General features: G+C 44.7%; 1 pseudogene; it reads left to right on the plus strand.

Moving 5' to 3' along the window:
• The first annotated feature begins 4,065 nt into the window (after window positions 1–4,065).
• On the plus strand, window positions 4,066–4,183 carry LOC126204624 (5S ribosomal RNA; annotated as a pseudogene).
• Window positions 4,184–9,745: the final 5,562 nt, after the last annotated feature.

Raw genomic sequence — 9,745 nt, forward strand, 5'->3', positions numbered from 1 at the left:
CGTCACTAAGATAACTTGTTTCGAGGAAAAAGTTCCTCACATACTGCAGACGGGCATTAATCCTTACATCAATCGGTGCTTGCAGGCTATGGGGTGTGACAGCTTCAAAGAGCTTTGCGGTTATACATTGTGTAAGTTCTCTGAGTATATGGAAAGTCCGTTTGAGGAACAGAGCAGACGCTATATTTCGAATATCCACCAAACCGAGGCCCCCGTTTCTGACATCCAGTATAACGGTAGTCGCACCAACACTGAATACGTCTCCTCGCCATAAATAATTGGTAACTGTGGACATGATCCCTGTCGCTACTAGTTTGGGGATTGGAAATACCTGCGCAGTGAAATACGCTTTAGACAAAATGCAGGACTTGATGAATCTGACTTTTTGCACCTGGTCCATAGTTCGATGGATGTTCTCCATTACAGCACCATGAACTTTCCTCCTAGTTTCCGTCCAGTTAAAAGCAGCCATCCTCATCGGACATGCCATTAAGGTTATTCCCAAAGTTTTATGTTTGTTGTCTTGTTTTGACCATGCCAGTCGGAGGTGATCCAGGCCCCGCAGATTCAATATTGTACTTTTGCTTTCATTTGTTGTCGCTCCCGACGCTAGACATTACTTTTGGATTTCTCTATCCAGTGTAATTGTCTCCTCTTTATTCCTTATTACAACACCCACGTCATTACCATAAGCTCGTATGACAGTTTTCTCACCACTCAATGTTATTCCTGTTAATCTTGCGTGGACAGTGCGGAGAAAGGGCTCTAAAGATACGGAAAATAAAAACATAGATAAGGGACTGCCCTGTGGAAACCCTCGCCTTATCTGTATGGGTTTAGATGTTTAGCCATTGATTACTATTGTCGCACTTATACCTGTTGCAATATTTCTTAGCATGTTGATAATCTGAGGGTGGAAATCCATTCTTGACAGCGTGGCAAAGAGGTATCTATGACTAACGCGGTCAAAAGCTTTGTTGAAATCTACAAAGATTAAAGCACATTTTATACTTGTCACTGAGGTAATTGCAATGACGTCTCTGCATGCACATAGACTTTCAAATATCGTTATGGTTGGAGAACAAGATTGATGATGACTCAATATTTTGTTGGAAAAGGCAGAGAGTCTTTTGTTGATAATACGCGAAATTATTTTGTAATCAGAATTTAGTAGCGAAAGAGGCCGAAAATTGTTTAAGTTGGTTTTGCCTTTACTCTTAGGAATCAGTACTATTTTACTTTCCTTAAACTCTGCAGGGACCGCTTTTCCGTTCAGGACCTCATTCGCCATGGAAGTGATCTTGTCCCCAATTATAGACCAATAGCAGGCATAAAACTCCACAGGGAGGCCATCAAGTCCCGTAGATTTTTTGAGAGGTGAGTTACGCACTGCCTCATGCACTTCATCTTTAGTAATAGGTGACAGGAAGTCAGCGTTTTCTGTTCCCGACAATTGTGGACCTAAAATAATGAGAAAGTCCTCGAGAGCTGCATCGTCCACTGTGGTAGGGGCATATAAGTTGTCATAGTACCTGTGGACTTCATCCAGTATTTCTTTCTGGCATGTGAGCCTTGTACCAGTATGCGTCTGGACTTCAGCAATAAAAGTTTGACTTCTGTTTTTAGCATGCAGCACCAAGTGATACAGAGAAGCTGTTTCATCTGCTACTACTGATGTGGCTTTCGATTTAATTTTTAGTCGCTCCATCTGTTGCCGTTTAATGCTTAATAATTTGGCTTTTATTTTTTTGATATCATTCAGACGAATTACGTCATCATGTGCCTGTTGATATAAGTCTCTTAAAACTTTATAATAAAACTCCATTGTATTCCTCAACTCCCTGTGCCTCGTTGCACTATACTGCATGACAACTTTCCGCAGCCTTGGTTTAGCCTTCCTAGTCCACCAGTCAGTGACCGTTGGGTGCTTGTCTGCTGTGCGGAGGCACATAGTCCACGCTACTCTTATTTCCTGTTCCAGTTCTTTGTCAGTTAAAACAGATATATTCAAATTCCATTGGCCTCTGAATCGACGGGTTGGCTGTACGCTTAAATTAAAGCCAGTTAAAAGTGTACTGTGATCACTAAAATACACCGGAACTGTTTCAACCTTTAATAAAAAATTTTGCAAATTTGGTGACACATAAATCCTATCTACTCTGCTGCGGGAGTGACTGGTTATATACGTGAACTCGACTGACGTCGGGTGCTGAAGTTCCCACACATCCTTAAGAAGTAGATCACTTACTAACTTTTTTAACTGTGGCGAGTAGTTGAAATTGGGTTGTTGATCTTTCTGGTTTAAAACACAGTTAAAGTCTCCATCTAGTATAAGAGAACACGGATTTTTCCTCAATAAATAAATTAGTAAATTAGTGCAACTTAAAAAAACTTCGCACAATCCAATTTATGGGAATTTCCTGATGGGGCGTAAAGGTTAAGCACGGTCACATCGAAACTTTTTATGCCTACGGCTCTTCCTGATTCTAGTCGTTCGATTTCAGTCACCGAAATGCCATCCCTTATAAGAATGGCTGTACCGATATTGGCTTCCGTAGAAACATTAACAATTTCAAAAAAGCCTCGGATCCGAAATTCCGTTATCGCAACTTCTTGTAGCAAAGCGATATCTGTCCCAGACTGGCCACTCAGCTACCGGGGGCGGACGTTGATCAAATAACTTTGACTTCCTGCCAGAGGAAGCAGCATGACTCAAACTTGCGCAATGGAAGACACAAACACCAGGGTGATAATACAGCAAGAGAGAGTGTCAGTCACGTGCGGAAAAGACTCGGGTGGAACCAAATTAAGTTGTGTGCAGCTAGAAACGAAAGTGTCATGTGGAACTGAAGGCATTCTTGCACAAGCCGACCAATTAGAAACGAGAGTGCCGTGTGGAACCATAGGCATTCTTGTGCAGTCCGATCACTTAGAAATGAAAGGGTCGTGTGAAACAAATTAACTCGTGTGCACCCAAGTACATGAGAAACGAAATAAAAAGGCCAGGCAGCGGAATAGCTAGAGGCAGAGATTCAGATGCAGATTCAGCGCCAGTGCCGGCAGTTTGTAGATACCGCAGCGAGACGCCAGCGGGGCCGAGTAGGCCGATAGCAGCTAATACAGCTGATAAAGACTTCAACTACGAGAAGACGGTAGTAGACTCTGGTGGACACTCAGGAACTGCAGGTCAAGTAGGATTTTTAGAGTTTCATTGTAATAGTGTTGTACAGAGGCTGTCAGTCTTTGTCTCAATTACTTAGAGAGATTTCAGTGCTAACCAAGAACAAGTGATTGCTTTGTACTTGTTTCTTATATGTACCAGCAATGAGCTTTGAAGTAGCAAGTCCGAATAAATAGACTGAATCTTACTAAGGGGTTTATGGTCCAACACTTCACATAAGTATATGTGAGAATAAACTTGATAGAAACTAACCAATCTTTTCTGCCTATTGCAATTCTGTAACCAATTTTCAGGAAACTTATTTGCTTCAAACCAAGGAGATTCTCTCCCTCTCATCTCCGATATAAAGGTTGACAACAGTTTATAACTAAACCATTGTCGTTAACGTCCCGATTGCGCTACGCAGTTCGCACTTACTTCATTCTGGTATAGTGAGGCTGTGAAGGGACGCGACACACAAGACCGAAAATCCCGTCCTTCTTAGAGGGACATGACAGCCCTGCAAGATTCACTCAGCTGGCTCTACCACCCTCGTAAGCTACGTATTTAATGCACTGAGTGGTGAGCAGACTGCCCCGTTACTTCCAGTGGCGTGTGCCTCGGTCGTTTCCCAACTCCTGGGCAAACGAGCTGCAAGTTTTCCACGCATTCCCTTCAAAAGCGACGTTAAGTTCAGACAGACAACCTCTACAATTTTATCAGATACAATACTCAGAATCCAGTTCGATAATAAGAGTCAAATATAGTGACGAGCATCATGTGTTCCACGTATCTCCAGACATGATGCGGAGCAGATACTGTTAGCTTATTAATGGAAGGAAGCAAGCCCGAGGGTTAAGATGAGTGTACGTAGACAATATTTTGTCACTCTATTCACTTCCTTTGGCAACGGCCTTGCCGCAGTGGATACACGGGTTCCCGTGAGATCACCGAAGTTAAGCGCTGTCGGGCGTGGCCGGCACTTGGATGGGTCACCATCCAGGCTGCCATGTGCTGTTGCCATTTTTCGGTGTGCACTCAGCCTCGTGATGCCAATTGAGGAGCTTATCGACCGAATAATAGCGGCTTCAGTCAAGAATACCACCATAACGGCCGGGAGTGCGGTGTGCTGACACCACGCCCCTCCCATTCGCGTCCTCCACTGCGGATGACGCGGCAGTCGGATGGTCCCGATGGGCCACTTGTGGCCTGTAGACGGAGTGGTTATTCACTTCCTTTAGAAGCACAAAGGGACACAGTAATACATTAAATTTTATATAAACATAACGCGCAGTATTCACTTTCTGCTACTGTCTTCTCAAACTGTGTGAGTATATACTCGTTAGTAACATATTCGTTAATAGCGGGTAGCAGGCTACACGGTCGATGGTCGTTCCTCACCACTCTCTTTGATCCTTGATAGTCACATGTTTTTCTGAGTTCTGTTTATACTACCTTTGGCACTTGCCCAGATATAAGATGATGATTGCCATATTTCAAGTTTGTGATCGTAAACCACAAATGTCCATCTTTTTGAGTAATCTTACAAGTCTGCTTGACATTTTTCTGTGTTTCTGTGTATCCTACCCGTACATTGTTTTGTTACGTTGTTATAGGCCTCCAATGATGATGTTTTTGTGAGACGAAACCCATAGGGGAATCAAGTTGAGTTGGTACAGCTGATGGTTTACAATGCACTATTTCAAGTAATTGGAAGCTATAAACTGTTGCTTCAAGAAAATGATAACTAAGGAAAGCAGCCTGACATCTTGGTAATACTGTAGAAAACTGACCTGAAGTGCACATCTCTTCATCGTTGAAGGTCATTCCCAAACTGAAGAAAACTCACGTTCGACCTATCTTGGTCTATACAAGTGTTGCCTCGATCCCCCAGGAATCCTAGAGCGACGTTAGGAGCTCGTCTCCCCGCCTTATACACCGACTCACTCAGTTCCCACTATTTTTTGCCTTTGTAGAGTACCTACGCATGTAGTGTTAATACTGGAAAACCCAATCCCCCCATCCCATATTCTACACTCTTATCACCAAGCCAGATACCATGCTGCACCACCACACTCACATTCCACCTTCCATTAACCTTTATGCCTTGTACATTCTCTCCCACCGGATGGTCAATCAACTTATGTTCCTCAGATGATGAAGTCCGAGTCATTATAAAAACCGTACCTTAGAACGCTCAATTGGATCCATATTCTAAAGTATCCAATAGTTTCTCCGACGTTCTAGCTCCACCCCTCCCCCTCCGGTCATCAGATTCAGTTCTATGTAGACAACGGACACTTGGTAAGCAACAAATGCTAACTGCCACGGAACACCCGACCAATGATAGTAAAAGGAAACGTAGAGGGCGGGATGTGTTAACAGCATCGAAGCCTGTGCGCGAACGCTCTGTCTGCATTCGCCAGTTGGTGCAGTACGGTGTTTGACGAAGACCATTGTGCAACCGATTAGTGTGACATTCCTTGTGCTGTACCCACATGTCTGCAAGACATCATTTGCGTGCTTACGATAGCGGACCAATAGTTGGACGGATCGAAGCCAGTCAGCGCGTCACTAGTAAGGCCTCACAAATGGATGCGTCCAGAAGTGTCATTTCACAACTAAAAGAGGCTGCTGAATATGGAAATGCCATGCGGAAGCATTCTGGTGGTCACAGATGGACCGTAACACCGGAAGAGGATGGATGGCTCTAAGCACTATGGGATTTAACATCTAAGGTCATCAGTCCCCTAGATTTAGAACTACTTAAACCTAAATAACCTAAGGACATTACACACATCCATGCCCGAGGCAGGATTCGAACCTGCGACCGCAGCAGCACCGCGGTTCCGGACTGAAGCGCCTAGAACCACTTGGCCACAGCGGCCGACTTGTGGCGAAAGGGAACAGACATCTCACTCCTATGCAGATCGCTGCAGATCTTGCAACAGCTACTCGTACAATGGTCTCTGCCAGAACCACTTACCGGCGATAAAATCAGCCTGGTCTGAAAGCGCGGGAACCTGCTGAATGTACCCCAATTCAAACACACCGTAGCCGAGACAGAGTTCGCTGGTGGAGTGAGCACGTTCGTTGGTGTCAGCAACAGTGGTTCAAAGCGAAGTTTTCCGACGAATACCGCTTCACTGTGCTGTGTGATTCTGGCCATCCGTTAATGTGGAGAGAGAGGAGAACACTTTATGCAACATATAAGGTTCATGAACGTCATCGGTATGGCCTAGGCGTTACGGTGTGGGCAGGCGTTATCCACAATACCTTTGCACGACCTACCGTTACAGCACGGCGGTATTCCAGGAAGGCTATTCTGGATTAGTTCCGTCTACTTAGTGGTGCGGTAGGTCACGACATTCTTGTTATAGACGACAACGCCCGTCCACAAAAGACCGCTGATGTGTCCCACACACTGAATTCTGCATATCCCATCGGCCTAAACGCTGTAGAGCAAGCCTCGGATACTGGATACTCGTGGCAGACGTGCTTCTAAACGAACGTCCACTCCCCGGACAGCGCAGGAACTGAAAACTGCCTTGACAGAAGAGTGGTAGAATATCCCCCAACGCTTCATCAATAGTTTGGTAGCCAACATGAAGAACATGTATAACCAGAGCCGGTCGCAGTTTCGAATCCTGCCTCGGGTATGGATGTGTGTGATGCCCTTAGGGTAACTAGGTTCAAGTAGTTCTTAGTGCTTGACGAGTGCATATTCCTTACTGAGAGTCCGACATCCATCTCATCTTGGGATATAATCTATCTCAAACTTGAACGTATTTTATGTCTTTTATCCTGCTTTCCCATGTGGCTGAATCTGTACCATTTCTTCATAAATCCACCATTCCATTTTATAACGAATGCGCTGTGATTCATGTCATCTACCACAGCCTGTGATTATTCCTATCCGAGAGTGGCTCTGCTCCTTAGCAATTTCCAAGCAGTTTACCACTCTTCTTTTGAAAATTGGTGATTAAGAACATTACGATTACCTGCTTATTAAAGCGCTGGTCAACCTTTGGAATGGAGTAACGCACCAGTTGGTGTGACATGAACACGACAAGTCCTTGGTACGTTGCAGCAGATTTGTGGCACCAGATCTCCGAGCCGGGTCGCGGAGCTGACGTCGTATAGTGTTCCTGATGTGCTCCACCATGTTCACATGAGACGAAGTTGGTGGCCGAGGTATCACCGTCAGTTCATTATAGTAGTCCTAAAGACCAATTTAGCACGATTTTGCCATTGTGACATGAACAGTTATAATGGTGGAACGTTCCATGTTTGTCGAGTAAAGACCCCGAGCAATAATATTCACTTAGACCATAGTTTCCATGGTACCTTCATTACTATCACAGGACCCACGAAAGTTGAGGTACATGCCACTTTTAGAGTAATACTACCACGACCGGCTTTTAATTTATTGGCCTTTGGCATTAACGAGCCAGGGAAGTGATGAACGGCAGATTTGGTTTATACGAGCGATATCCGGAAAGTAAGTTCCGATCAGTCAAGAAATGGAAACCACTGTGAAAATCTAATAAAGCTTCGCACATATGTTTTCGACAGTGTCTCTAGTATGCCTGTCGGTTACATCACTTCGTTCTTTTCGGTTCTGAGCGCACGGTGAGCACATAAATATGCGTAGAAAATATTGACTCCCTCGAAGTATGAGGTCCTGGTGAGAAATTTCATCTGATGTTATGCAGCCCACACTACAGAAATGTCATACGGCTGCTACTTTGTGACAATTCTCGGTCGCAATCTGCAGGGGCAATGAAAATGCTCCTGCAGCGTTTTCATGTTTGATCACGCGCACTACAGCCCGTAATTGGCTCACTCTGTGTTTCATCTCTGCTCACATTAACTACTGGCTATGAATACTACATTTTCGCACAGACAACGGGCTATAGATGAGCGTAGAGAATTGGCGCGAGGCGTAGGCGGCTGCCTTCTACGACGAGGGTATTGGAAAGTTGGAACAAAACTACAACAAATGTCTAAGTCGAAGGGATGACTATGTAGAGCAGTGGCTGGAACCTGTAGCTAACTGTTTAAGATAAAATATTTCTGATTTTCAAAGTAGTTTCCATTTCGCGATCAATAGGAACTTACTTTCCGAATAGCCCTAGTAATATGGAACAGTACTTGCTGCGGCGAGTCGTTCGCCTGGAACGGCGCATACGGCCACGGCCATCGATGTGGTGTTACAAAAAACGTGGTTCACGCATGAGGCGAGATATTTACATCCACATGCGCTGCAGCCTCCGTTATCCCGAGCCCACTGTAACAGAAATTGACGTCATCGTTTGGTCAATAACGTAACACGTAGGGTTCGCCTGCTGCGAAGCCTAGGTTTCGTCTGCTGCGAAGCCCCAGGTACAACAATGTATACCGAATGTTGTGCTCCGAAGCACTTATGCTTGCAGAAGGATTGCACTCTCCGTCAGATCTGCCGTACATCACTGTCTAACCTGCTTCCCAGAGTGGTCAAGACTCCAAACTCCAGGTTTTGTACTGAGACGTCCCCGGTCCACAACTTATCGTCTGTCCCTCAACCACTTTCCTTAGAAGCTGACGACAGCAGTACGCGAACAGCCGGCCAGCTTGCCCTATGCCGAAATCTTCTTTCCTAGGCGATGGACCGTAGTAGCCCTATGTCAAAGCCACTCCAGGGTACCGACTAGGGTGTGAAGCAACGCTGACTCCAGTGCCGTCGCCCGCTACACTATGTTTCTCGTGGTTTACGCCATTTGCTGCCTGCATGGCTGCTAGAATGATTCCTCATTCCTCTCTGCTCCGATTATACATCGTCCAGTCGCATGTCAAAAGTCTGAAAAATCACCTCTTGCAGCGCTGACGTACAAGAAGAGATTCAGTGAAGTTCTGGAGGGTACCGACTAGGGTGTGAAGCAACGCTGACTCCAGTGCCGTCGCCCGCTACACTATGTTTCTCGGTTAGGGAACCATTGCGTGAAAAGCTCGACTGACGAGGTCCCATAGATACGCGACTGGATTTAAATCCAAGGAGTTTGGTAGCCAGCAAAGTACGGTAAACTCATCGTGGTGGTCTTCGAGCTGTACGAAAGAGAGAAAAGAAGATACAGGAAAGAAGGAGAAGGAAATGGAAGAATGTAAACTGAGGTAGAGAAGAAGGTGTATGTGGATACAATAAAAGGAAAGAAAGGTAAAATAAACGAGAAGCAAGATCTACAAGAAAGAAATGAAGAGGAGGATGAGCAGAAACGAAAAAGAAGAATGGAGTCGCGGAAAATAAGAAAAGAAGGCGGAAGACCTAGACATAGATGTATTTTGAACACATAAAATCAATGTCCAATCCGTATGTTTTAAACCTGGTGAAACATATGGCGAGCTTCATGCAGAAGTAGTTACGAAATACTGCAAACAAGAGAGCAGAACATGCCATGATGACCTCAACATTCTTGATGGAATACGAACAGCCCCTACAGGCAGTAATATGGGATCCAGTGAAATATTTTAATTTGTAGCTTAGATTAGTATTACGAGGAATAATAAAAGACGTCGTTTATTTCAGTAATTTTTTTAAATCTTAATCAT

The sequence above is a fragment of the Schistocerca nitens genome, chromosome 9 (assembly GCF_023898315.1).
Source record: "Schistocerca nitens isolate TAMUIC-IGC-003100 chromosome 9, iqSchNite1.1, whole genome shotgun sequence".
NCBI lineage: Eukaryota > Metazoa > Arthropoda > Insecta > Orthoptera > Acrididae > Schistocerca > Schistocerca nitens.